At 40.0% G+C, this 23,058-nt stretch overlaps 1 pseudogene; it reads right to left on the bottom strand.

Moving 5' to 3' along the window:
* Gm12647 (predicted gene 12647) lies at positions 13,324 to 13,595 on the bottom strand (annotated as a pseudogene).

The following is a 23,058-nucleotide window of genomic DNA, read 5'->3' as shown; positions in this document are numbered from 1 at the left end:
AAATGCCCACAAATTTCACTGAGCAAGCAGTTATCAAAAAAACAAACAACACTTTTCTGAGGTAAAATGTTAATAAATGAATAAATATGAATAAAATAAATAAAAGTCAATTCATTGTAAGTATACAATGGAATCATTTTTTTTCCTAAGTTTTGTGATTTATAATATAAGCCAGTGTTAGAGCACTTTTTATAAGACCCTTTGTTCCCATTTACCCTTCATCTCACTTCCTACTCCCAGCCAACTTGTGGCTAATTTATATTTCTGTACCTTTGGTTTTTCTGGACATTTATTATATACAAATTCATGTCATATATTACATTTTGCGTCTATCTCTTAAAATTTGTGTTATGATTGTGAAGTGATCTGTATTTTAGTATGTATCAGTACTTTCAAAAATAATAATTTTTTATGTGTATGTCTGTGTGGATGAGTGTATATAACTGTACCACTTGCAGGTACTCATCTGCAGAAGTTTGAGGAAAGGGTCAGAATCCCTGGAACTGGGCTTATCTCAGGTTTAAGCCAACACATGGATGCTAGGAACTGAACTCAGGTCCTCTGCAAAGTAAGAAAGTGCTCTTAAGTTCTGGGCCATCCCCTTGGCTCCTAGCACTTTGGTTTTATTTTAGAGTAGCATTCTGCAGTATAGATAACCACAAAAAAGTTTGTGAGCACTTGGGTTGTTTCCAAGTTGAAGCTACAATGAATTGTGGTGCTGTGAACATCTGTGTGTAAATCTGTGAGGACCTGTGCCTTTCATTCCCTTGGGTAAATAGGTAAGAATGGGTCATATACTAGATGTTTTTAGATATGAAAGAAAAACCCAAATGGAGTATTTTCCATGGCAAGCTGAAGTATCTACAAAGACAACTATGGGATAAAAAATTTTTAAGTAGCTTATGAGTGAAACTGGGCAGGGTGGCTCATGCTTGTTATCTCAGCACTTCACTGAGGCAGGGGGATTACCATAAATTCCACGTCAGCCTGGGCAAAGAATAAGACTCCTATGTATGATTAAATTGCTAGGAAATCTGCCAATACAATAAGAGGGCTACAGAATTTTTTTGTCCCTTAAACTTTTGGGCGCGGAGACTCTTCTGAGATTTGTCTTCAAGCATGATGTAACAGTTTCAGGGAAATCACAAACTTGTCACAGCAAGGAGAAATACAGAATCCTGAGCCAACAGCCTTCTATAGTAAAATGCTCACATGGGCGCTTTGGTTCACCAAAGCCCCGAATCATTAGAGTGGCGACGAGTTACCAACATCCCAAGCTGCATGGGCATGGAACTGTGCAGACTGCTCACGACATTATGAAAGCAGTTCTGTCAATGACCAGCCATCAAAGACAGGGATCTGAGAGTTGAAAGAGAAGCAAAATAGCAGGCTGGGGACTTTTCTCCACTGTAATTGCCTTTGAGCTTTCCATTCATCACCTCTATTCATCAGGGAGAAAAGGGGATGAGAACCCTTTTCATCTCAGGTTGCTAGACACCTCTAACGTTAACTTTCAACTTGAAGGGAGCTGTGGCGTTGCCTTGATATGTATTTCCTAGCGTTTAGTGTAAAGGAACAGAGCGAAAGTAAAGAAGGCTGCCTCCTAGACTGGTGCAGGCTGTGATTAATATGCATGAGGTTCTCTAAGTTAAGTGGGGGACTGAGCTGGCCAAATATTATTTTGAGAAAAACCTTGCCTAAGAACACTGCAGACAATGGCAGACATCTTAAGTCACATGATTTCCTTGAATCTCAGAAGCTGAAGACTATCTTAAGTAGCCAAATAGGGAAAAAAACATTGTTGATGCCTGGTGAGCTGTCAGTCTTTGTGCACTCAGAGGAACCATCTCACTCAAAGCCAGCAGAACCCATGTAAGAGAAGGAGCCATTCTCACTGCTACCTTCAAGGTATGCTAGATGGTGCCAGCATGGAATATAATGACCTTATTCTCAAATCCCTTTTGAGCTTAGTAAAACACAGGGGCATTAGCAGCCATACCATAGGGACACTAGCAATACCATAGCTAGTGTTTGGTAGGCGAAGGTACATTTAAAGGAGGAACAGAAGTTGTATACACGTGTGTAACTGTACGGCAGTCTTTGGAGTCTAGAAGCTAACTGACCTAGAAAGAAAAGAGAAATGTTTGGTTACAGGAAGGGAATGCATAACGGATGGTCAAAATGCGTAGGCTCTTCATTACGGAAACAAAGCTGTGACTAAGGCCAGAGGAAACTTGAGAGCTTATCCTTTACATGTGATAAGCTAGAGACAGGACTTGCATGAGAGTTTAGATCAGAAGGAAGACCATTGGCTGCCTAGTTAATGACAGAGTCATTAATAAATAATCTTCTACTTTCATCCTATGACCGTACCACTTTCAGGTCATATAGTACAATATATTTAGACTTCTGTAAAGTGTTAGTGGGTATTAAACTCACAAAATAAATTAGAGCCAAATTTTAACAATACACATGAAACCCACTACAGGCCACACTATTCCATGAACAAAAAGCAAATGGTAAATAATATCTCCATGGTTAAAAAAACCTAATTTGTTACTTATGCTTTTAGAAGATAGAATTCATGTACTTGAAGTTCTAAAGATTGTCTCAATTGATAACAAAGAACAGCGTTATTATGCTGGGGGCAAAATATGCAACATTGACCTCTTTTTTTCTTTTTTCTTGGTTATTTTATTTGTTTACATTTCAAATGTTGTGCCCTTTCACAATCTCCCCTCCATAAACCCTCCATCCCATTCTCCCCTTTGTTTCTAAGAGGGTGCTCCCCCATCCACCTACCTACTCCCGCTTCACCACTCTAGCACCCACTATACTGTGGCATCAAGCCTCCACAAGACCAAAAGTCTCCCTCTCATAGATGCCAGATAAGGCAATCCTCTGCTACATATGTAGCTGGAGCCATGGATCCCTCCATGTGTACTCTTTGGTTGGTGCTTTAGTTCCTGGGAACTCTGGGGGTGGGGTGGGGTGGGGGAAGTCCTTGTTTTACAAGAAAACTTTGATAGTCAAAGTAAGAAAATTTCACAACCCCTCCTTTTTTCATTGTGTCTGACAATTTAGGTCCCCAGAGAATACTCTAGTGAATTGAAAGAGTTAAGGTTCCATTCTAAGCACCTCAGCACCAGGGATACCTTAACACATGTAGTGAGAAGGAGCTAATTTATTCAATGAGCTCAGAGGACTATGAATAAGCTAAGTAGAGAAAAAATTAAGGGGAGAGAGATCAGTACATTTCACCTTACTGACAAAAACTTAAACCAAACAGCATGTTTCTGTATATTATTTCCTTGAAAACCAAAGGAAATGAGAAAGTTCAGACAGTAAATGTCAGTGAACTGCTATGTTATAGAGATACTTTAAAAAATGCATATTTGCAGCTCTAAGTGTGGTTCAACAGAGCTTCAGGGAGAAACTGGGATTTTCTAAATGAAAACTTGATTTGCTATGAGCATTCTGAGGCTATTTTTAGAACAAGTAGAAAGTGTGAGATTAGGAGAGGTGGGACCAGTTTCCCAGACAGACAGAGCGTTCTCTTTCTCCTTTCAGAAGCACGAGCATCTACACAGTACTAACTTTGCCTCTTGGTGAGGATTCCTGTATTCTCTGGGTGAGGAGGCTTACATAATTCTCATGTCTTACCCAGAATACTTGGGTTTCTCAAGTCAACACACTCTGAACCCAACTGCCATCTTCTCTCTGTTACAGTCTATTCTTAGCAAAGATTAAGGCCCTGTAGTCTCAATATGCAGTGAATAGCGCCAAAGTTTATTGAGCGCATAACCAAACATGACATTCAATATCTCACTTAATTCCAGTAAAGCTCAATGAGAAGGATGTTTTATGGGAGAACACACGACCTGAGATACCCTCAGATTTTCCTAAAGGCACATGAGTTACATGACTAAGGAGATCAAGATTGAGGAGAGGTCTGTTTTACTTGAAAGTTTCTTATTTCTACACTAACAGTCAGAAATAAAACCACAGAATGTGTCCAGTGCAGAAGTGCTACATGTAGCTGCAGATCATCACTGCCCCTCCAACCCAACCCCAAGGTTTTGGAGACAAAGAGCTAGTCCTGTTTTTTTGTGTCAACTTGTTTTATAGGGAATCTCGTGGAATGGTTTATGTTTATACATCCACATTGCACTATTTAAGTTTTAAAAACTAATTGTGTGTGTGTGTATTTGGATAATGAGTCAGAAGATGATGTCAATTGTCTGCTTTATCACTCTCCACCTTATTCATTTAATACAAGGTCTCTCATTAAACTCATAGTTAGGCTGGAGCTATGATCCTTCTGTCTCTTCTGCCAACATTACTGACCTGATAGGTGAGTCTGAACACACATGGCTGTACATAGGTTCTGGAGCTTTGAGCTCAGTTCCTTGTGCTTCTTCATACCTTCAGTGCTCTTGCTAACTGGCTTGATTATTTGCCCTAGGCATACACTGATCCCCACTCCATCAATATTTTCCAACCCTTCATCTATGTCAGTGTCGCAAATATTCTCCCTTTGTTTCATTTGTTTCTTTTTGAATTCAGATAATCTGACTGATAGTGAAGGCAACTTTTTGTCTTACTTTATCTTTGGATAAATATTATTTCCTTTCTTTTTTATTTTTAGAATCCATCATATCTTTAATTAACATTTTTGCCACCAGAATTCCTACTAAGTACTTAGCATAAGGCCAGGTACCATTTATGCACATGAATAAAGGAAATAATTACTTCACAGCATCATTGAGAATAATATAGCACAATGTTTACAGTAAATGTATCCCTGTTATCTCTTCTGTTTTCTTTTCCTCATTTTAAAAAATAATATTGAGCTAATATTTTAACTCCTTTCACACTTCTTTTGCCACTTAAATTTTACCATGGTCAAAGATTCCTGTGTATTAAGTTACTGCTCCAAACTCAGCTGTTTTCATGGCTTGCTGCTGATTTTATAGCTAAAAGGAGAATTCAGCCAATATTTATAAGTTTTTAAATGTGTATTGGAAACAAGGCAAAAATCCCACACTTTCTTAAAGCTGGACATTTGAAACTAGAGAATGGGGCTGGTAAAATACTCACCTTGTAATTACTAGGACATAACTTCAGTCCCCAGAACTCACATGAAAGATCTATGTGTACACACATGCTTGTTCTCCAGCACTGGGGACGACGAGATAGGCAGATACCTAGGGTTTTCTGGCCATCCAGTGTAGCATACTTGGAAGCTTCCAGGACAATGAGAAATTCTGTCAAAAAAAAATAGATGCAACAAGATGATTCCGTGGATGAAGGCACTTCTTGTTTCACAGTAATGTCAGCTAACTACGTCTCTGAACATACACAAAGGTTGAAGGAGAGACCAATTCCAGAAAACTGTCTCTTGACCTCCATACATGTGCCATGGCATGTATAACACACACACACACACACACACACACACACACACACACACACACACACACACACCACATATACTTTCACACAAAGAGCCTAGCATGGTGGTGCACACCTGTAATCTCTGCACTAAGAGGTGAGGAGCAGGGACCACATTTCAAGGCCAGGCTAGAGCATATACAGTGTGATGTGAGAGGGGGCTGTGGGCTGGGGATGCAAATAGACCATCTGGATTGGTGAATCCTCTGCAGGGTTGGGAGGCAGTGTGCCCTGAGAGGGTCACAAAGCTTTATCACACTCTAGCCCTCAGATGTTGTTGTATGCATCTCTTCCACTGAGCTAATTCTGAGTTATTTTCACATGTGTAAAACTGAACATAGACAAAGAGCCTATAGTGACTCACAAATTTATAGTGTATCATAGACATAAATGAAAACTCTTAGAAAATAACATTAGGAGAAAATACTATGAGCTTGACAATAACTTTTACATATAACACTAAAGATACCCACATGAGAAAAATAAGCAGCTGGAGCTCATAAGAACTGAAAACTTCTACTCTGTATAACATATTGGAAGGAGGAGAAGTCAAATTTGAAGGCTTAGAATATTAGAAAATGTTTATACAAGCCATATCTAATACAGAAGTCTACCAAAATGTTCAAAAGACATATCATTCAATAACAAGGAAATAAACAGCCCTATTGAGAAGAGTACACAGACCTGAATAGCTACTGCAGTGAAGATACACACATGCCAAGTAAATATATGGAGGACGCTGCATTTTATAGCATACCACATAATTCAGATAATTTCATGTTATCAAACCTAAATACTCTTATATATTATTATTATGGCAATAATCTAGATTACAGATAACAATACATTCTAGCAAGGATATAGAGCAAGATATGTATTTATGTCATGCTGCAATGCAGAGTATATAGGCTATTTTGGAAAACTAACAGTTGGCAAAATTGTAGATTGTTTATACACAATGACAATTCAGCAATGGTCATCTCTGGCAATTGTCTGAAGGATTAAACCTCATATCCACAGCCGGGCGTGGTGGCACACGCCTTTAATTCCAGCACATGGGAGGCAGAGTCAGGCGGATTTCTGAGTTCGAGGCCAGCCTGGTCTACAAAGTGAGTGCCAGGTCAGCCAGGGGTACACAGAGAAACCCTGTCTCGAAAAAACTTAAAAAAAAAAAAAACCTCATATCCACATAAAACCTAGTAATAGATTACTGGAGATGTTTTAGCCATAATTATTAAAACTTGTAATTAACCAAAGTAGCCTTCATTAGGTGAACTGATAATGTGTTGAATATTCAGATAATGAGTAATATTTGGTGTTATAAAGAAATGGGATGCTAAGTTATGAGAAGATATAGAGGGATCTTAAATACATGTTTAGTAGAAGAAAAAATTTCATACTGTTTTATTTAAAGTACATGACATTCTATAAAAGTCAAGACGATAAAGGCAGTAAAAAAGGTCAGTGCATGCTAGGGGGTGCTGGAGAAGGAGGAATACATAGGGCCTAAGCATTTTTAAGGCAGAAACTGCTTTGCATGACACCACTTTGGAATATATATATATATATATATATATATATATATATATATATATATATATATACTCACATAAGATATAAAGATATGTAATGCCAAGGGGGAATCCTTGTATCAGTGCAGGTGGATTAGTTAATGGGTATGTGCCACTATGGCATGGGGAGTTGATAGTGTAGGAATCTGTGAGTCTGTTGGGGCAGGGAAGACATGTGAACTTCATACTTGCTGATTTAGCAGTGAATGTAAGACTTCTCTAAATCCAAAGCATATTAAAATGTACAATGTACACTTTTGTACTGACTGCTAAATTCAATTCTTTTCTGATTCATTCAGATTGTGGCTAGAGTGTACCTTTCTGTATCATTCATTGTTGTTGTTCTTGACCTCACTATCAGCAGTAGCTAGATGATTTTTAATTCTTTGAGACACCTTCTTTGCCTAATGAGCTATTTTCTAAAATAAAATTAGCCACTGGGAGAACTCTAACTAGGCAAGTAGACCATCTGATACTTTCTCCGATATAAGAAAAAATTAAATGCTTTGTGACAGGTTGCAGGGATTAGTTAGTTTAGACTTCTGACTTCTTCATGTCTGTCTCAGACTCTTCCACTAACTTTCTCCATGAAGAACATATTTAGTTAATTCATTACCCCCTGGATTTTGATGGAATATAGTACAACTTGTAATATTGCTTTCTGTTGAATAACAGAGAGTTCAATGCTTGACAACTGATTCAGAGAGACTAGTATGAAGCAACAGTATACTTTAAGTTTTGTCATTTTCATGTAAAAGCAAATCTTCATGGGTCAGATGCAATGTGCTAACTGTTCTTCTTTTAAAGCTAGCAACACTTCCTAATTCCTAGAAACATGTAGGCAGCCAACACCTAAAAGATGGCGCAGGTTTCCTGTACACCGTCGCCATAAACAACACCACTGCATAGGCACTAGCCAGAATCTGGCTCCAACCCCTCCCAAGCAGGTGCATGCAAATTAAGGTGCCTGCAGACTGACCAATCCCAGGAGGACACAAAGCTTTTCCCTGTGCTGGGGTGTATATAAGGAGTCCTCCCTGGGTTCCCGGGGTTTGTAGCAGCATCGAGGCATTCCTGCAATAAAGCTGTTGAGAAGAATGTTGTGTCTTCCTTGCTGGACAAGGTAGGCATGACAAATTGGTGGCCCGCACAGGGACCCAAGGATCTCGTGGATTCAGAACTCTTCAGCTGAGGAACGGCGGTACTGGTAAGTCTCCCAAATTGATCCCCGGTTAAAAGGGGGGATATGTTTTTCTCGCCCATAGACCCAGTGTGGGTAGCTCTTATCGTTGTTGTTTCATTTTTTGTAATTTCTGGCCTCTGCTTTTGTTTGATAGAAGCAGTTAAGGCAGGTCAGAAAATTCTTATAGAACAACAAGAAAGTATGTCAGAGGAAGATAGGAAACACATAAGCAAAAGAAAGAAAAGGGATGAAAAAGAGAGAGAAAAGGAGAAAGGAGAAAAGGCAAATTCAAAAAGAAAAGGAAATAATGAGAAAGAAAAGGAAATAGCAAAAAATATATCCCTCATAAAAGACTTAAAATAAGTTCAGCAAGTTCTGACTCCAGTGACTCAGAGCTTGATAAAAATGAGGAAGCTGACCTAGAAGAAGAGGCAGCTCAGTATGAGAGGGATAAGTATGATCCAGATTGATCATACAAAACCAATCCTTTAAAAAAAGGGGGGGGGGGGGCGGCTGGCAAAAGAGTAAAATCGAAAGTGCTGACTGCTCCACCTTTTAACCCTGAGTATATAGGAAAAAAGGAATCCACAAAAGCTGGTAAACAAGGTACCTCATTTTGCCCAGAGGTTTGGAAGGAAGTTGGACTGACTTTCCCTGTTTTCTTAGATGGCCAGGGACAACGATATCATGAGCCAATAGATTTTAAAACTATTAAGCATCTGGCTGAGTCAGTCAGTACTTACGGGGTGAGTGCAGCTTTTGTAGTTGCACAGGTCAAGGTGCTTGCTAGATATTGCCTCATCCCGGGGGACTGGAATAATATTACTTGGGCTTGTTTGTCATCCAGACAGTATTTAGACTGGAAGTCCTTGTCCTCTGAATATGCAAACAGTCAGGCAGCAGCAAATTTAGCCACAGAACAAGATCCTCAGAGACATTGGGATGCAGACATGCTTCTGGGTTTAGGACATTTTGCTTTAGATCAAACAAATTATCCTAAAGCAGTCTATGCCCAAATAAATGAGGTAGCTACCAAAGCCTGGAAGGCATTGCCGAACAAAGGAGCAGTCTCAGGCAATCTTATGAAAAATTTGCAGGGCCCCACAGAACCATTTTCAGATTTTGTAGCAGCCACTAGAATTTTTGGAGACCCTGATACAGCTATGCCCTTGGTAAAACAGCTAGTGTATGAGCAATGCACTAAGGAGTGTAGAGCAGCTATTACACCCTATAAACATAAAGGTTTAGAAGTTTGGATGAAGGTTTGCAGAGAACTAGGGGGCCCGTTAACCAATGCAGGCCTGGTGGCAGCTGTAGTGCAGTTGGGTAGATCTAATAATGATAGTTGTTATAGATGTGGCCAGAGAGGACATTTTAGAAGACAATGCTCCTAAAATGAGAAAAGGATTCCATTAGATAAACCTAGACATCCAGGAATATGCCATAAATGTAGAAAAGGAAAAATTTGGGCTAATGAGTGCAGATCAACAAAGGACATGGAAGGCCAACCATTAGAAGCAGGATATGGTGGCACTAGGCCAAAAAACCGACAGCGGGGCCCACGTCCCCAGGGCCCTCAAATATATGGGGCTCTTCAGAAAGACCAGAAGAAACCTTGGCTGTCTCTCAGTCATCTGAGAGACCACAGAGAACCACTACTGTCTCGGCAGGATTGGACCTCCACTCCACCACCAGACTCGTATTAACCCCACAGATGGGGGTACAGCCCATAGATACAGATTTTAAAGGCCCCCTTCCCAAAGATACTGTAGGACTATTGCTTGGCTGCTCATCTGCTTTAAAAGGATTACAAATTACCCCTGGAGTGATGGATCCAGATTATACAGGGGTTGTGAAAATCTTAGTGGCCTTCCCCAGTGGCATTTCAGCTGTCTCCCCAGGAGATAGAATTGCTCAATTATTACTGTTGCCAAGTTTGCATAAATATTTCCAGCAAATAATAAAATAAGAGGAGAGAGTGGACTAGGTTCTACAGGTTCTCGGTTCACTTTCTTGTCAATGGAATTAGGAGATCTCCCCATGTTAACTTTGGAGGTTGAAGGACGGTCCTTTCTGGGGTTGTTAGACACACGTGCAGATCGCAGCATCATTTCCACTCATGATTGGCCGCCAAAATGGCCTCCACAAACATCATCTCAAAGCCTCTGTGGTCTAGGTTATGAGACTGCTCTCCTTATATGTGCTAAGGAATTGACTTGGAAAAATGAGGAAGGTAAGTCAGAGAAATTTTTTCCTTATATTGTGGATATTCCTGTGACCCTATGGGGTAGGGATGTCTTAACCAAAATGGATCTTAGACTAACTAATGAGTATTCCCCACAAGCCCGAGAAATTATGTCTACTATGGGCTACACTCCAGGAAAAGGGTTAGGAAAGTCATTACAAGGCATGACTATGCCAGTGCCTGCAAAGTTCAAACAAGATAAAAAGGGATTGGGTTTTTCCTATGGGCCTTTGAGGGTGGTATAGCCATTACTTGGAAAACAGAGGAGCCTGTATGGGTTCCTCAATGGCCTCTTTCCTCTGAAAAATTAGTAGCTGCCAGAGAATTAGTAGAGGAACAATTGAAATTAGGACATATTAAACCTTCCCAGTCACCTTAGAATACACCCATATTTGTGATTAAGAAAAAATCAGGCAAATGGAGGCTCCTGCATGATCTTCGAGCCATTAATAATCAAATGCAGATTATGAGCCCCATACACAGGCATTTGCCCCTACTTTCTAGTTTGCCCAAAGAGTGGCCTATTATAATCATTGATATTAAGGATTGTTTTTTTTTTTTCTATTCCCCTTGCATTGTGTGATAGCGAGCGCTTTGCCTTTACTCTTCCTTCTGTGAATAATGAAGAGCCTGATAAACTGTATCAGTGGATAGCTTTACCTCAAGGGATGGCAAACAGTCCTGCTATGTGTCAACTTTTTGTAGGAGAAGCCCTACAACCTGTCCGTGATGCATTCCCAAAATTAAGGATAGTACATTATATAGATGATATCTTTTTTGTCTCAAAGAATAAAGAAAGTTTAGATGAAGCCCATATTAAGCTAGTAAAAGAATTAGAAATGAAACAATTATTTATAGATCCTGATAAAATTCAAATGGGAAATTTAGGAGAGTTCTTGGGTGCTCGAATTACTCCACATTTTATTACACCCCAAAAAGATAGAATTATGTAAAGATCATTTGAAAACATTGAATAATTTCCAGAAGTTGTTGGGAGATATAAATTGGATTCGTCCATATATGAGGCTATCAAATTTTGAATTAATCCCTCTTTTTGATATATTGAAGGGCGATCCACAGCTTTCATCACCTCGTGCTCTCACCCCCGAGGCCCGAGTAGCATTAGAAAAGGTAGAAAGATGTTTAGAAAAGGCCAAGCTGTATAGATGGAAAGAAGGAGAGGACATCCTCCTATGCGTTTTGAAGACATTCCATCAACCAACAGGAGTGTTGTGGCAGTCAGGGCCTCTATTGTGGATTTTTCCTCATGTATCTCCCAATAAAACCCTTGACTATTATCCCATTGCTGTAGCTCAATTAGCAATTTTGGGCATTAAATCGTGTATTCAACATTTTGGAGCATCTCCTCAGAAAATCATTACACCTTCTAATGTTAATCAAATACAGATCCTAAGTTCTTTGACAGATGATTGGGCCCTATTGCACTGTAGTTTTGATGGGGAATTAGATAATCATTATCCCAAAGATCCTTTGCTACAATGTTTTCATGAACATCCAGTGATTTTCCCCAAAGTCACAGCATCTAAACCCATATCGAATGCATTGGATATTTATACGGATGGTTCTAAAACAGGTGTTGGTGTCTATGTAGTCAATTCTCAAAAACCCGTTCTTTTTCAACACAATCCTGGCACCCCGCAACTTACTGAATGTAAAATTGTGTTGGAAGTATTCAAAGCTTTTAAGGAATCTTTTAATCTAGTCTCTGATTTGGCTTATGTAGTAAATGCAGTGCGTGCATTACAAATTACAGGACCTATTAGACCCACCAGCCCTCTGTGTACCATCTTATTAGAGTTACAAAACTTGATTTGGAAAAGAACACATAAATTCTTTGTTCAACATATTCGAGCTCACTCTACCTTGCCAGGCCCTATGGCTGAAAGAAATGCCTTAGTGGATGCTAGCACTCGCATGGAATTTATTTTTCACGCCACCCCACTGGAGCTTGCAAAAGATATTCATCAATTGTATCATGTTCCTGCTGCCACACTTCAGCAGAAATTTGATTATCTCTCAAGCCTCACTCAGCACGAGATGTGGTGTTACAATGCCCACAGTGTGTACAATTTCACCACCCTCCTCATGTTGGTATTAACCCTCGTGGATTGATCCCTTTAAAACTGTGGCAAATGGATGTTACTCATGTCTCAGAATTTGGAAGATTAAAATATGTTCATGTTTCAATTGATACCTGTTCAGGTGTCATTTTTGCCTCCCCCATGTCCGGTGAGAAATCCTGCAACGTGGTTGGCCATTGCCTAGAAGCCTGGGCAGCTTGGGGAAGGCCAGATAGTTTAAAAACTGATAATGGCCCCGCATATCCATCAAAATCATTCCAAACCTTTTGCAAAATAATGCAGGTTAGTCACTCTACTGGCCTTCCCTACAATCCACGAGGGCGAAGGCATTGTGGAAAGAGCACATCGAACCTTAAAAGAACTCTTACAAAAACAAAAAGGGGGAATCGCCGATGGCCAGCCACCCAAAGAACAATTATCTTTAGCCCTCTATCCTTTAAAATTTTTAATTCTGGACAAACATGGTCGTTCGGCTGCAGATAGGCATGCCATGACCTTGCCTATCCTTAAACAGGATGTCAAATGGAAAGATGTCTTAACTGGAAAATGGTATGGCCCAGATCCCATTATTTCAAGATCCAGGGAAGCTGTTTGTGTTTTTCCACAGGGTCAAGAACACCCGATTTGGGTACCAGAGAGGCTGACACAAAAATTGCTTCCACCCGACAGAGATATAGATTGTAATAGTTCTTGAAGGACATGTTTTTTTTAGCAGAGTATTGGCAAGGTATACTGCTGTGGTTGTGAAACTTCCCACCTTTGTGCCTATAGTAGATTTAGAAATGTTTGCCACCTATGCCCATTGGTGCTACTCACTGAGTGGTCCAATTTGACCCTCTTTTCCTCAAATCTTTGCTTCTGTTTGAGAGTGAGTTCATTCACCAAGAAATTAGGGTAGAGATGGTCAATATTGTCCACAACATAATTACACTTGGGACATCTATTATTGTCCTCCAAACTCTGATGAATACGCTTGTAGCAAAAGCTGTGGCCACATTTTGTCATGTATGCCTCCTCAGTCATATCAAAGCAGATGGGACTCTCTCTTATTTAATAGACTTAGTTCAAGAATAGGTTGAAGAATTGTATAAAGTTGTACAAGCTAATTTCTCTCAGTCTCTTGAACAGAGTCGCCTCTTATCTGAGTAGGAAATTGGCCGGCTAAAGCAGAGCAGTTGTCCAGAAAGCTGCTCCTCCAGATTGCCAAACTCAACAGCACTCGACTGGACCCTGTCACCTTGGGGGACTTCACCTCCCGGATCACCAATGCCTTCTCATTTTTTAAGGAATGGGTGCGAATGTTGGCCTGGGGGGCAGTAGTCCTCCTGGGTTGTGTCTTTTGTATCTGGCTATTGTGTCGACTCAAACGAGAGCACGCTCAGTATAAGGCAGTGGTGTACCAAGCATTGATGGCAATTAAAGATGGCACATCTCCCAATGTTTGGCTGGCCTCTTTAAAAAATTAAGAGTTCGCCCTAGGTCATCTGGCAGTTGTAGTCACACAGATCCATGGTATCCAGTGACAGGCCACTTTCCTTATGCACAGACCAACCTAAGACACGGGGCCTGGAGGCGATAGGGTAACCCTATGACGGGTAAGGCTGTGACATGAAAGGATCGACCTAAGACAGGAGCCGTGGCAGATGGACAGACTTGCCCAAACTTGCCCAGACCTAGTCCAGCATCATATTATTAAACAAAAAAGGGGGAGATGTAGGCAGCCGACGCCTAAAAGATGGTGCCAGTTTCTGGTACACCACCACTGTGCAGGCCCTAGCCCGAATCTGGCACCAACCCCTCCTGAGCAGGTGCATGCAAATTAAAGTGCCAGCAGACTGACCAATCCCAGGAGTTCACAAAGCTTTTCCCTGTGCTGGGGTGTATATAAGGAGTCCTCCCTGGGTGCCCGGGGTTCCTGTAGCAGCAGCGAGGCATTCCTGTAATAAAGCTATTGAGAAGAGTCCGACCATGTTGTGTCTTCCTTGCTGGACGAGGTGGGCGCGACAGAAACAGAGATTCTAAGAGCATTGTTAACACTGTAGGGATACATATGCAAAGAGAAAGCCTATCTATATTACTCTCCATAATAGAAAAGATGATGATTCAATAAATAAATGTTCAGAAATGGCTGAAAAAGGAAGACTATTTCATGCAACCAGAAAATGAAGAACTATTAGGAAGCGACTATTTTAATTCTCAACTCTGTATAGTGCAGTAAATCACCAACTGGATCCAACCAGAAATGATTTCCTTCACAACACCTGTTAAGAATTTTTGAGAGATATGATTGTCAATTATAACAGAATTATTTAATCCATTCTAAGAGCACTTTCTGTTCTTGCAGAAGACACAGGTTTGATTCCAAGAACCCACGTGGTAGGTCATGAACACCCATAATTAAAGTTCCAGGGAATCTGATACACTTTCTTGACCTCTGAGGGCATGAAGCATATACATGGCACACAGACATACATGCAAACAAAGCTATTATCCACATAAAATAGAACACATAAACCTGAAAACTACATTGTGTGAAATTCTCAAATAATTAATAAAAGTATTACACTAAAAGTGATAGTCATGTGATAGCCTGGTTCTCTCATGGAGCCAATCAGTTTTCAGAACTCCATACTGCTTAAAATTGTGCCAGTCCTAAAGCCACATTTCAATAGGTTTCTTTTCCTTTCTCCCACTTTTTTTGTTTTGTTTGTTTGTTTGTTTTCAAGACAGGGTTTCTTTGTGTAGTCCTGGCTGTCCTGGAACTCACTCTTGTGTAGACCAGGCTGGCCTTGAATTCAGAAATCCACCTGCCTCAACCTCCCAAGTGCTGGGATTAAAGGTGTGTGCCACCACTCACTGGCCCCCATAGGTTTCTTAATTAATTAATTAATTAATTAATTAACTTTTCTTTTATGCACATTGTTTCACCTCCAATACCATTTCTAATACTTCCTTCCCTATCTTTGAAATGAAGATAGATAACTTCTTTCTAAATTTCATGACCTTGCCTGGGCTCCATCTGATGCTTGCCTTGGAGTACACAAAAAATTGCAGCCCCACCCTCATCATGTAAAAAGATATGTTTCCTAATAAAAGACTGAATCAGTTTATGAAGCAAAGGTGTCAGGAGATGGGAGAGAAATGCTTGCTGCTAAGGCTCAAATGCATTCACTTTTACAATCTGGCATTAGAATTTTGAGCCTGGTATCCTGACTACAATAGACTTTTATTAAGGCTTCCACTTCCAAAAGTAGGAACTAGGCATGCTGTGGAAGAGTTTTCTATATATCCTGTACCTATCTGGATATGTGTGCTGGGGCAAAAAAAACAAAAAAAAACAAAACAACAACAACAACAACAACAAAAAAACGTAGTTAGTCTGAGAGCCCAGTGAGTTAAATGTGCTATTGTCCCCTGCTCCTTGTCTTCCTACTGCTTTCTCATTATACTGGACTTTATACTTGCTCTTCAAATCTCTGCTGCTTAATGAGTTCACATATTCATCCAATTCTCCACCAGGATTCTGATTCCCTTATACAAGAAGTTCATTAACAGTCATAAACAATAACAACTCTCTCTCTCTCTCTCTCTCTCTCTCTCTCTCTCTCTCTCTCTCTGTGTGTGTGTGTGTGTGTGTGTGTGTGTGTGTGTAAGGGGTGGTGGAAGTCCCAAGCAACAGGTTGGCTCTTTGACACAAGTTCCTGTCTCCAGATCTGTACATAATTTTTTTCTTTTAAAAGGAAGTTTAAGAAGTAGTCTGGAAAGATAAAAGCAGGAATCAACTGGAAGAAATGTGAATTCTTTATGAATTTAAGAACAGAATCCATGTTGTATCATGAGTAATGTCACATGTAGAGTTCTGTTCAAAAGTACTCTTTCAACTCTTTGAGCCATCCAGGTCATAGAGTCTCACCCATAGCTGTGGAGTCACTGACAGTTGGTAGCTGCTGTGGGAGTGAGTCAGGTTTCTTCAGGGATGTGGCTCCGGAAATGCTACCCATATTCCAGCCGATGGACCTATTCCTATTCATAAGCTGGCAGCCAGTGGACTTCATGAAAGAACACATGAAGTTGAGACAGAGTGCAGGACAGATAGGGAAGAAATAGGATGTGAGGGGGATAGGATTGTGGATTTGATTAAAACACATGTATGGAATTCTCAGCCAATTTAAAGAAAAAACCAAAAAAGAAGAAATTTAGGAACTGATAGATACTCATCAAGTCTTCTCATTTTCTGAACAACTGTAGGAACTATGAAGCACACAAAATAAGCCTTTATCATCTAAAGCACACATGTTTTGAGTTATTTATGACAGAGAAGGACTGTGGGAGCATTGCTTTCTCTGATATAACTGACCAGAAAGAAAAAGAAAAATATAGTCACATCATTTAAGGGGCAGTTTACATAGACAAAAATCCTTATGAAATACCTCTGTACTTGGGCTGTAATATCATAATTTTAAAAGTTTTAGCCAGGGACTGGTAAAATATCTCTATTATCTTATAATGGCACTATGACAAACATTAGAATTTGTCATCCTAGGACATGCTTCCTTTTGAGGCATAGTTGTGTCTCTTCTCTCTCTTTTTCCATTCTTATTGTGTATGAAGAAAGTACATTCTGTTTATCACAGTAGAAAGGAAAATATACAATGTCCAGAGGCATACCATCAGTTACCCACTCTCTCTCTGAACCTCCTTTCAGTCCTGGAGCAATATACAACCTATAGAGGTGTATCCTTCACTACACTTTCTAACTAAAGCCTCTCAGTAGTCCATTCCAGAGAGTCACCAGCTGGGGACCAAGCCTTCAACACGTGAACCATTTGTCAGAGGACACGTTTGTTTGTTAAAAAAAAAATTAAAAGATGCTAATTCTTGCTTTTCTTTTTTATGCATTTCTTTTTTGACTGTTCTTTTTTGTTTGTTTGTTTTGGAGACATCTTAAACCATTGCTCACTGATAAGATTTATATATTCTCTTTCACATTTTAAATATAGCAAGTGCATATATTTTATCCTGCATCTCATAAATTCAGAATCTGAGTTTATTTTTTAATTTAATTTAATTTAACTTTTTCTTATTCATTTTACATCCTACTCACTGTCCTCTCCCAGTCACCCCCTTCCACAACCCTTCCCCATCCCTTCTCCCCTTCTCCTCTAAGTGGATGGGGGCCTCCCTGGGAATCCCCCTACCCTGGCACTTCAAGTCTTTGGGAGGCTAGGTGCTTTCTCTCCCAGTGATGCCAGACAAGGCAGCCCAGCAAGAAGAACATATCCCTCATGCAGGCAATGTACCAACAGCTTTTAGTGTAGACCCCCATTCCAGTTCTGTGGGACCCACATGAAGACCAAGATGCATATCTGCTACATGTGTGCAGAGAGGCCTGGGTCCAGCCTGTGTTTGTTCTTTGACTGGTTGTCCACACTCTGAGAACCTCAAGGGTCCAGGTTAGTTGGCTGTTGACTCTTGATCTCCCTGTGGAGTTCCTATCCCTTTCGGGACCACAATCCTTCCTCCTATTGTTCTAAGAGTCCCCAAGCTCCATCCACCAGTTGGCTGTGGGTGTCTGTATCTGTCTGTGTCAGCTGCTGGGTGGAGCCTCTCAGAGGACAATATGCTCCTGTTTGCAAGCATAACAGAGTATCATTAATAGTGTTAGGGATTGGTTTGTATCCCCTCCAAGGCTACATACTTCCTGTAGGTGTGGACCTAATCGTCAACCATTGGCACAGTTTGCCTTCTCCCTTTCCAGGCTCCTTCTCTGTCCTTGGAATGTTAATAATGATATCGAACACCATCATGCTTTAGTTCAAGTGATCCATCAGTTTAACTTTACATCTTCCAAGAACCTTTTTTTGAGATACAGCCCCTCTGAGCCAGGGTTTAAAGTCAGTTTTTACAAATCACTGTGATGGGTTACTTGGTAAGGTAGGGGAACTTTGACAGCTGTGACAGAATGCTTCTGAGGATAAAATGCAGAGGGAGAAATAGCAGCAAACATTCTTTAAAAGAGAATCAATGTTTGTCAGCAGCCTCACCATCTTGTATCAACATTGCTTTAGTGGCTAGAACTAAGTTAGCCTGTGATAAATCCCTCTCCTAGGACCTCTCTGCTCCAAAAATAAGTTAAGAGTAACGTAAGAACAGCAGTTCGGATGTGCCGTGTTAATCAACACCAGGAGTATAATTTTGAGAGTGGTATTCTTTTCACCTCTAGGGATCATTTAGCTGAAATTTCTTGTTAGCTTAGAATTACAATACACAAAATGTAAGAAAATATTTGTTAAATTATGTTGCTCAACAAGGTACGATTACCAGTTTATAGCTATTAAATGATCTCTATAAGTTTTCTCTATGGCACATTACGAAATTCCAACCCACAAGTGCTCTGTATAGTATTCCTTTCTTGTATGGTTCCTCTCACAATACTCAGCTCTTACGAACTTTGAAATTGACATGCTGGGGGCTTTTTTGATGTCCATGCTAAGAATCTTATAATAATCATAGAAGAACCATTTGTGATCATAGAAGATAGATACATCAAGATAGATTTCAGGATGAGTTTCAGAAACATCAGGGATGGCTGTAGTTTTACTCATGGAAAATTGGGAGGAAAATGAATTTAGAAATTAGTTTTCCTTTAATCTTTCTCCTTAATGTAAAACAAACAAACAAAAAAACATACAAATCCTGACTTAGGATGTGTTAGACAAAATTTCAACTTGGAAATTTCTTGCAGCTTTACCTTCAGCCTCATATCTTTAGACACGTTGCAAGCCTACTACAATCAGTTATCTGGTACAAAAAAATGACAATATTGTGTAGAGACATCCCTCCAATGGATGGAGGCTGAATTGCTATGATTCCTATGGGAAGGTAGTTAAAATTCAGATTCTTGTCAGCAGGTCTGGGGCAGAGTAGACCCAGTTTGAGGAGTGTTTTAGCTTGTCTTTTGAGCTCATCCAAAGACTTGTGTTAAAGACTTAGTCCTCAGCCTGTGGTGCCATTGGGAAGTAGTGGAACCTTTAGGACATGGGGTTTAGTAGAAGAAAGATTAATAAAATGTGCCAATTAATAAAATGTGCCATTGAATGGGATAATGAGAGCCTGACCCCTCACCACTATCTTTGCTTCCTGGCTACTATGAAAGAAGCAGCTTGCTTTAGGACACATTCTCTGCCCTGATGTTCTTTCTGTCTCATCCCTGGCCTTTAATATTGATGGCATTAAACTGACTATAGACTTTAGAGCTACGAGCCCACACAAAACATGCCTTCTAGACGTTATCTCGGAATTTTTTTTAAAGCGTCAAAATGCTGATATAAGTATCAGTAGCATTTGTACAGAGTGAGCTTGTAAACAATTAGAAAAAGGAGGGGCTTGATGGAAAGAATTGGTTTTTTTTCCATCTTTAGAAAACATGAAATTCTTGGTGATTGATACTTCTTGATAGGTAGGTAATATGGGAAGGAGAGTCACATGAATGAAGTTCAAGATAAATCTAGCTTGAGTTTTCTCATATTAAGTGGGTCTCAAGTTCAGTTAGACAGCATTTGTTGGCAGTGACACAGGATGCCACTCTTGTACCTTTATGCATATCTTCCCATGCTGGCAGCAACTGTCATTTGTAAGGGCTGCAGCTGGGCAGGTCTGTTTTATTCACTCCTTCCCTTCTAATCTTACATAATATTTTCAGGAACCATGGAAGGTAGGCTTTGGAAAAGAAAGAAGCTTTCAGGCCAGATATAACTCAAACTGTGTGCCAAGTGTGTAGTGTCTTTAGAAATAGGGACCCAGCCTCAATCCATGATAAGGAACCAGGAGCTATCTCAGTCATCTATATTGTTTTGGGAGTCACTTAGACTAGTCTAACAAACCCTTTGAAAGGAGGTTTCTTGTGTCTGGTACAGGAGTTTTTGTTTGTCTATGGTTCTTGTGGGGAACATTATCAGCCCAAGTGCTAAACTTCCTTTAAGATATGTATATGCCATGTGTAAATATATATAGTGTATAATATTAGGTAAATGCAAAGTACTGTAATTCCTTGAAGGTTTATCAAATAATATCATTTATGCCTCTTCTCTCTGTCCTAGTACTGGAAACATAGCCAGCTTCTTGGAACCAGAGACATCTCAGACCATAGAAAACCCCTACATTGATTTATCAACACACTACCTTACTACCTACTAAATCTTGTCATTATTCCCACAGATAAGTATGAATACTACCCCCTCACCAAAGAAGAGAGAACCACAGAAAATCACAGGGATCAATGGATCATAGAATTCCAAGTCCCACTGGATACAGCAACATCATAGCTCCTGCATCCAGGACACAGGCAACATTTCAGAAGAGAGACAGAAAGAATGTAACACCCAGAATATCTGAGATTCTGCTGTGAAACAATGTCTTCTAGGAATACCCGCACACACACCTTTGGAACAATAGAAGTATCAGTGGACATGTTAACATGAAAGAAAAAAAATTACAAGATTCCACCTCTAGCCAAAAAAAAAAAAAAAAAAAAAAAAAACCCAAAAAGACAAAACCCACACAACTAAACAAAACAAAAAGAGGTAACTACCAACTGCTTGGAGATGGAGAACTGGCCTCAGCCAAAGATAAGCTCCCTTGCTGGTTGTCCAATGCAGAGTGGTCATACACACAAGCATCAAAAATGCACTCAGTGGGATCTACCTATCTATCTATCTATACACACACACATACACACACACACACACACACACACGCACACACACATATATATATATACATATATATATATATGTATATATATATACATATATATACACATACACACACACATATATATATTTGTATATACACATACACACATATGTAACAAATGTAATTAAAGAAAAACAGGTTGTTAACTTGGGAGTAGGGGGCATGGGAGGAGTTTGAGGGAGGGCAACTGGGAAGGGATGGAGGGAGGAAGAACATGATCAGATTTAAACAACAACAACAATAACAATAATAAATATGGCTTACGAAGGAAAATGAAATGTAAAGAACCTTGCAGTTTAGGTTGTAATGTTTCCTTCATCCCTAACGCAGGTTCTGTGACCTTAGATCTGTTACGTATGTTTCTGGGCCTCAGATTCTCCACTGTAAAGAATACTTAAATATTATGTGAAGATTAACTTCAAAAGAAAGATGTACATAACTTGGATACTTTCTGTGTGTTTTTGCAACATCTTCCTAGGTTGGTTTTAGACATGCTTCTTGCAGCGGGGCACGGATTGGTATATATGGGGTTTTCTTTATGAAATTCTGTCCTCTTAGAATCCTCAGATATCCTCTTGTAGGGCGACCTTTCAAAAATCTCAGCTACTGTTGCGCTGTGACACGTAATGCCTATGCCCCTCCTCCATGTCCCTTGAAACGGGAACTGCATGATTTCTTGTCAGCTGTCAAGCTTGCACACAGGGGAAATGTGGCAGAGCTGACTCCCCATTTTGACATTCTTTGAGGGGATGTGAATGAGACAAGAGCATGTCAGACATTCCTCAGAAGAAGGAAACAAACACAAGTGTGTTATGAAATCAGTTTTGACACATTTTAAACAAGTCCCTATTCCTGGGCAAATGCAACGGCAATACCAGGAGGCTGGACAGAAGTACAGCAGTCCTGCTCTCTGATTCTTTTGTTCCCCTGCTGAGTTGAAGTACTCCTCTCTCAGAGTCTGTGATGCTTGCCTAGTGGAAGTGCCAAGGCACTCCAAAACACGCACCCTCCACCAGCCTCCTGCTTCTAAATAAGAGGCAATTACAACTGCATTTTCCTGGGTACTGTCAGTCATAAAGGCAAAGGCGCCTTTGGAGATGGTTTGGAGTATGTCAGTCCGTCAAAGAGTAAATTCTAACATTGAAAAGTGGTGTGTTCCTGCGTGCAATGCCAGCAGGCAGCTCCTGGCTATAGACTCTTTTGCAGGGATGAAAGGCTTCCTGGCAGAGCACTAGCAGTACTAAATATTGCATGCATGTGCTTCAACAAAAGTAGGCACAGGAGGCTGGCTTGAGGATGTGTTATCAGTTTGCTAGTTTACAAGTCAAAGTTTTTCATTAGCTTGCTCTTCTTTGCCCCATTTCCACTCACATCAGAATCTCAAGTTAGCAAACATATGTTAGAAATTGTTATTTCTTGTGTATCTATGTATTGAAATCTGTGGGTTCAGCCTTATGAGTTCTGTGAAAGATTTCTCTCTACTAGGGGAGGAAATAGAGGTTGCTTTAATTTTAAGATAGTAGCTTCGGTGAAAATCAAGTTGGATTAATGATTTGTGATATGTATCCCAGAAATAAATGCCTGAAAAAATAATGACTATGTATTATCTCACAGTAATTGTGGGTACAGGTTCAGACATGCTGTGGGTTGCTTCATGGTGTCTGTTCTTTAATAGAATACTGAAGTCTGGGCATTGGAGTATCTAAAGATTTATTTCCTTATGTGCCTGGCAGTTGAGGTTGCCTTGAC

The sequence above is a fragment of the Mus musculus genome, chromosome 4 (genome assembly GCF_000001635.26).
Source record: "Mus musculus strain C57BL/6J chromosome 4, GRCm38.p6 C57BL/6J".
NCBI classification, from domain to species: domain Eukaryota; kingdom Metazoa; phylum Chordata; class Mammalia; order Rodentia; family Muridae; genus Mus; species Mus musculus.
The sequence above is the reverse complement of the archived record's forward strand: the minus strand, read 5'-3'. Positions and strand labels throughout refer to the sequence as shown.